The 6,826-nt window shown below is 39.4% G+C and overlaps 1 pseudogene; it reads right to left on the bottom strand.

Annotated features, from left to right (window-relative positions):
• Positions 1-2,823: 2,823 nt before the first annotated feature.
• On the bottom strand, positions 2,824-6,578 carry LOC134447399 (gastrula zinc finger protein XlCGF57.1-like; annotated as a pseudogene).
• Positions 6,579-6,826: the final 248 nt, after the last annotated feature.

A 6,826-nucleotide genomic window follows, 5' to 3' on the forward strand; every position in this document is an offset into this window, starting at 1 on the left:
AGTAAGTGGAATACACAATATGTATCTAGTCAAACAACAAAAAAAAAAAAAAATATGTACTACCAGTTGTTGTAAAAGCTATTTCTCAAATATCTAGTCCATTTGGTGTGACCTGTTTTGTCCTTTGGCGTGATACTCCAAAGTGTCACACCATAGGACTTTTACCATCACACCATAGGACTTTTACCATCACACCATAGGACTTTTGAGCTTTTGAGTTAATTTAAAGCCATGTCGTTGTCAACTGAAATACAATTTCACCTTTAGTAAGATGCATTTTCATACATCTACATAAGAAAAAAAATATGAAAAAAATTACACTATTGTCAAAATGTATTTTATGGCTGTCACACCAAAGGACTACAAAACTAATACATCTTGTGATAGCAAAACATAATTGATTGATTGAAGAACTCTGAGAGAGAAAATCTAAAATCCACCCTTGCCATTGGCTTCTTAAGGGTCTAAAGTCACAATTTATGTTCCGCTGGAGCTTCAACAATAGATAATTATCCACAGAATTAACCAAAAAATGATGTCACACCACAGGACATTGTTTTCTGTGACAAAGTTTCACAAGTCCATACAGTCTCAGAAAAACAGGAAAAACTAGAAATGCATTCTCACAGAAAATGCTGGAAGCGGGCTTGCCTTTGGGGGCAGAGATGAAACAAAGTACTATTGAGAAAACAAAGCTAAAAGAAATCTTGGAAAAAACTCCATCCACCCAGTCAGAAGTTATGGGCCAAAACAATTCAGCCATCTTGGATTCAGCCATCTTGAAAGTGTTGCAGCTCTGCTACTAAATGACATACATGGTATTTTAAGTTGGCTAAGGAACACTGCATATGATAAAAATTTTGAAATCAACATGGCTTCGAGCGGGATTAGAACTCCAAACCTCCATATCTGTAATCCAACCCCTTTGCCATTGATATTAAATGACATACAATACATGATATTTGAAGTTGGCTAAGGAACACTGCATATGATATCATTTTGAAAATCAACATGGCTTCGACTGGGGTTCGAACCTCCAACCCCCATATCCCTAATTCAGCACATTTGCCATTCATACTAAATGATATACATGGCATTTTAAGTTGGCCAAGGAACACTGCATATGATATACTTTTTAAATCAACATGGCTTTGACTGGGATTCGAACCCCCAACCTCCATATCTGTAATCCAGCACATTTGCCATGCATACTAAATGACATACATGGCATTTTAAGTTGGCCAAGGAACACTGCATATGATATAATTTTGAAAATCAACATGGCTTTGACTGGGTTCGAACCCCCAACCTCAATATCTGTAATTCAGCACATTTGCCATCCATACTAAATGATATACATGGCATTTTAAGTCGGCCAAGGAACGCTGCATATGATAATTTAGAAAATCAACATGTCTTCGGGTGGGATTCGAACACTCAACCTCCATATCTCTAATGCAGCAGCATACATTACCACTAAGCAAGCAGCTAATTGTCATGCATAGTCCAGCAAGACTATATTACATTGCATTGCAGAGCTGAACAATGGCCTTCTAGAATGGCTGCTCGCACCTGCTCGTTAAGAATAGAATCTTGAGACAGTGGCAGTTAAGATGGAACACTTCATTGGGAGCACCTGTTCTGATACTAACTGACAGTTAGTATTGAGCCTTAAAAAGGGGAGAAAATGAGAATGAGTTTTTTGTCTTTACAACATCGTTGTAAAAAAAACTAAAAGGAGTTGGCACGTGTCCTTTTCACAGATCGGAGTCATGCTTGTGATCTCTCTAACAGTCTTTGAATGAAGTTTATAGGTTAAATTTTTCAGGCACAAATGGACCTCCGTGTGGGACATGCGCTGATCTCTTGAAAAAAATGCACTTTTCGAAAAGACTGGGATTCTCCATAGAGCCAGGCCTGTTTTTTTTATAAACCTGCCATTTAAAAAGTATTGGGATTTGGGAGATGAAACTTTGACAATTTGGAGACATCCCATAGAGCTCGCTAACAACGCGTCAACTAAACTTCTAGGTGAAAGTGTTGATGTTTTATGACCGAAAAAAGCCTCCTACACTCTAATCTCTAGAGTGGCGGAACCTTGGTTCATGGAGGTTCCACACACTGTTTCCAATGGGGACCCAGGCTTTCACTAAATCGCCAAAAACGGGAAAACGACAAGAGACACGGAGAAGCCTATAACGAAACGCGATCTCCAAGCCGAGCCGGTCGTTTTAGTGTTTGAACGGTGTCTCTATCTCGAAAGGCCTAGGAGGAGATCCATTTTCTATTTTACTGTCCCTGTACAAGAGAACCAATAAACAGGACTTAGAGATTACTATAATCGGGCCTTGCTCTGCAAGGGCCATGCTCTGCATGGTCCTTGCTCCGCAAGCCCGCTTAATTAGCCATTGCCACTTGCTGAAATAGAACACCTTGAAAAACATGCCAGGGTTGTTTAGACAAATGACTGAGATTTGATTATTTATTTAAAAATGTTTTAATATGGAGAACCAGGCTTGCCTCCTGTCACAGCCATAGGACAAATGTGACATTTGACTCAAAATTAAGTATACTTATTTAAGCTCTGGAGTTATTACACATTACTTTTTCACAACAACGACATTAGTTTAATCATTTAAAGCATTGACAATTTTGAAAGCATGAATTTACTTAATTTTAAGAGCCTGCGACAGCAAAATTTACACGTCACGTCATCTACCCATAAATGAGAAAACAACACTAAAAATTGAAATGATATTGTGCATGTCTCTAGAAATATGTGGTTTTATACCGTCCGTGCTGCCATCTGAATTTTAAAATAAACATGGCTCCTACACAACATGCAGATGTTCTGTCACTATTACACAGACTCAACATGCAGATGTTCTGTCACAGTTCTTCAGTGTAATATGGGTCTTGTGTAACAGTGTTAGTTGTAGTCAATGTGAATTTTCTGATGCCTGTTGAGGTGACCTTTACTTGTAAAGCCTTTTCCACATGTAGTGCACTGGTAAGGCTTTTCCCCAGTATGGGTTCTATTTTGGTAAATGAGACCACCTTTGTATCTGAAGCCTTTTCCACATGTGGCACACTGATGAGGCCTTTCTCCAGTATGGGTTTTCTGATGGCTAGTGAGGTGTCTTCTTTGTGCAAAGCCTTTTCCACATGTGGCACACTGATGAGGCCTTTCTCCAGTATGGTTTTCTGATGGCTAGTGAGGTGACTTCTTTGTGCAAAGCCTTTTCCACATGTGGCACAGCAGTAAGGTCTTTCACCAGTATGGGTTCTTTGATGGTAAATGAGAACATTTTTCTGTACAAAGCCTTTTCCACATGTTGTACAGTGGTACAGCCTTTCTCCAGTGTGCATTCTCTGATGGGTAGTGAAAACATTTTTCCAGGCAAAGCCTTTTCCACATGTGGCACAACAGTAAGGCCTCTCTCCAGTATGGGTTCTTTGATGGCTAGTGAGGTGACTTTTATGTATGAAGCCTTTTCCACATGTCGCACACTCATACGGCCTTTCTGCAGTATGGATTCTCTGATGAAGGGTGAGATTACCTTTCTGTTTAAAGCCTTTGCCACATGTAGCACACTGGTAAGGCGTTTCTCCAGTATGGATTCTCTGATGGGTGATGAGGTGACTTTTCTTTGCAAAGCCTTTCCCACATGTGGCACACTGATAAGACCTTTCCCCAGCTGTCTGTTTTTCACCTGAGGAAATAAAGGAATAAAAACAAACTGCTGATTTTGAACCTCACAACAGATGAATTACAGAGTACAAAATCAATTTCAGACATGGTAAAAGTAGTTTAATGAACATTTCTTCAAATCTATGTCATAATGTTACCCAACAACTTGCAACTAACAACTACTTATGCACTAACAACTACTTATGCACTAACATGTTCAGCTTGGTATTAAAAAAGTAAATTGATAAGGCACACTCGAGAGATGTGTATTGTAATAAAGTGAAACAAATAGTCTGAGGACATAAACTGGAGCAATCAATGCTTTGTTTCCAGCCAATTTCCAATGTCTTCAACTTGGATATATACTGTATAAAATATATGACACAAGCTTGTGCAGCAACAGATGTTTCGGGCCCATTTTCAATGCCTTCAATCTGGAGAGATATGTATAGATATGTATGTGTCATATGACACAAGACTTGTGTGCGCCTAATTTAGTATGCTTGCAGACCAGTGTGCACGCCAACACACACACACATATATGAGCAAAAATGGCGCCATGCCGCCCTCTGCGAACCCAAAAATCTTGGCGTGGCACAAAGTTGTGCAGCAGACTTTTCTGCCATGGCGCAATTCTACTAGCAGCGACCAGGAAGTAGCCTAGTAGGCAGAAAAAAAATTGAAAACTTCAGTTGCCTATATAGCCTCGAAAAGAGGAGTGTAGTATGCAGCTACTGGACTACAGAAGGAACCCTAGGCAAGGCAAAGCAAGCCAGTTTATTTCTTACATGGAAGCAATTGAATGTGCTTTACAAAGAGATTAAAACCATGCAAAACAGAAGACAAAAAAACATAAATGCATAAAACACTAGCAGCACAAGGTGTGCTGTAAAAGAAGATAAGGCTTGAATGAAACGGGAAGATAAAAGAATGACAAATAAAAAAACAGCTAAAACCCATGAAAATATCTCAAAGAAGGCATCAGAAAACAGCTTTGTTTTGAATTTGGTTTTATAACATTGATCTGTTGGGGCACTGTTAACATCCTCAGGAAGCAGATTCCAGAGCCTTGGGGCGTAAAAACTAAAGGCCGCCTCACCATACTTCTTTTTAATGCTAGGTAAGACCAATACATTTATAATTGTGCTGCAAAGACCTCAAATGCCTAGCTGGTGTGTAATACTGTAACATATCCCGAATGTAACTGGACCCCAACCTATTCACAGATTTGAAAACAATCATTTGATAATGCAATTTCTTGAAACTATGCTCTTGTCTTCCTTACATTTTGTTCAGTGAAGCAATTATTTACTTTTACCCTCACTGTTCAGTAAAACATGTTGTGTTTGGCGATCCAATTGTAAAACTCTGCAGCCAGAACAATGCTCTCAAATAGTCTTGAAAGGTAGGCTATAACAAAAATCTGTTTTATTGTGATAGGTCCTAAGTCAGATGTTCAGTAGGCCTATAGCATTCATGTTTGGCGATCTATCTTTAGAACTAGATCAGTGAAACAGGAATTGCCAGCAGAAAGTGTGGTTTCTCTCATGAACAGGGCACACTTCCCAAAATACAAGCCCAGAACTGCAAATGGAGCGCTTATGGTGCTTTTGAGCATAAATGGTCTGCCGCTTTCAATGATGTCATTAATGGTTCTCGAGCCAAATGGTGTGAAGTACGCACATTGTCTCTGAATAGGCTTTTATTGCTATATATGCTCCTCTTGTAGCCTATACTGCAAATGTATTCCTTGGTGAACATTGACTGAACTTTGTCGTTTTATATTCAACCAAGATGACAGTATGCCAAGACAGTAAGACAAGAAGGCATACTAAACCATTACAACAAAACACCACTCTTTCACTATTTGTCAAATTTTGTCACTATTAAATCGAGCTGTTTGCATACAGCCAATAATCCCTTGCAGGAAATAAATAGCCAACATTTTCATTCATGCATAGTCAAAAAATGATGTTTGCACGACTGAAACGTGTCATCTGGCTATTTATGATTTTCAAGATGTCTGTTTGCTTCGAGCCTGACAAGATATTCATTTTTTTGGTCGGGTTGGCGTACACACACACACACACACACACACACACACACACACACCATTTTTGCATGAACATGCATGAACTGCAAGCCTACTAGCATTTCTCTGTGGAAATCTAGCTCTTTTAGTGGCTCTAACCTTTGCAGAGAAGAGACACACCAAACAATAAATGGTTCATATCAGATGTGCACACACCAACCCTTTTGTTTTCAAACTACACATCCTAATATTTAAAGAATGCTCACAGCTAGTTATGAAACTTACCTTTTAAAGCCATGTCATCATTGTAGTCCATTAGAGAAGACCCCGTTTCACTTTTCATGTCCATGGCTTCTTCTTTCAAGAATGATTGGTTAGTTTCATTCTCTTCCTCCTTTGTCTTGTACAGATACTCAGGAAGGAAATCATACATGTCTTCTTCTTTAATCACCTTCAAAGATGTTGACTGTTGTGATGGAGTTGCTGGATGAAATGTAGACATGATCTCATGCCCTCTACATTGCATGACATGACAATTCTCCCCTCCTTCAAATTCATGTGACAAACATGGCTCCTCTTTACAAATTGGTGTCCAAGTACCACTACCTTTCATGTCTGTAGACAAATGCTCTGGTAGAAAGTCATAAATGTCCTCTTCCTTTATGTCATTCATACTCATTGTGAATTGTAATGAATGTCTATGAAGATTCCCATTCATCCAGGTGCCGGTAGTCAAAGGATCAGAGATGTAGCGAGCCAAAGTACTGTTTGCAGATTCCCCTTTTTAACCAAGTCTTCTGAAGTTCTGACCCGATGGTAACGATTCCTATTTCTATTTTAGCCAAGTCATCTGCGGTTCTGACCTAATGGTAGGGAGCCAGGAGATTTATTCCTGGGCCACTTAGTAGAGGTGGAGCTGTAGGCCACTCCCATCGTTAGTTGACAAAAGGGTCTCACCTATCAAGGTTTTAATGGGAGACTCGTTGTGGTTTCAGGATCCAGTGGGTGATAACGACTCTAAATGTGAAAAGTCCTTTGCATTGCACAAAAGGTACACTGCTATCCAGTGTGAGTGTTTTGTAACTGTTACTCTTGTGGCCTTA

Source organism: Engraulis encrasicolus, chromosome 4, assembly GCF_034702125.1.
Source record: "Engraulis encrasicolus isolate BLACKSEA-1 chromosome 4, IST_EnEncr_1.0, whole genome shotgun sequence".
Lineage (NCBI taxonomy): Eukaryota > Metazoa > Chordata > Actinopteri > Clupeiformes > Engraulidae > Engraulis > Engraulis encrasicolus.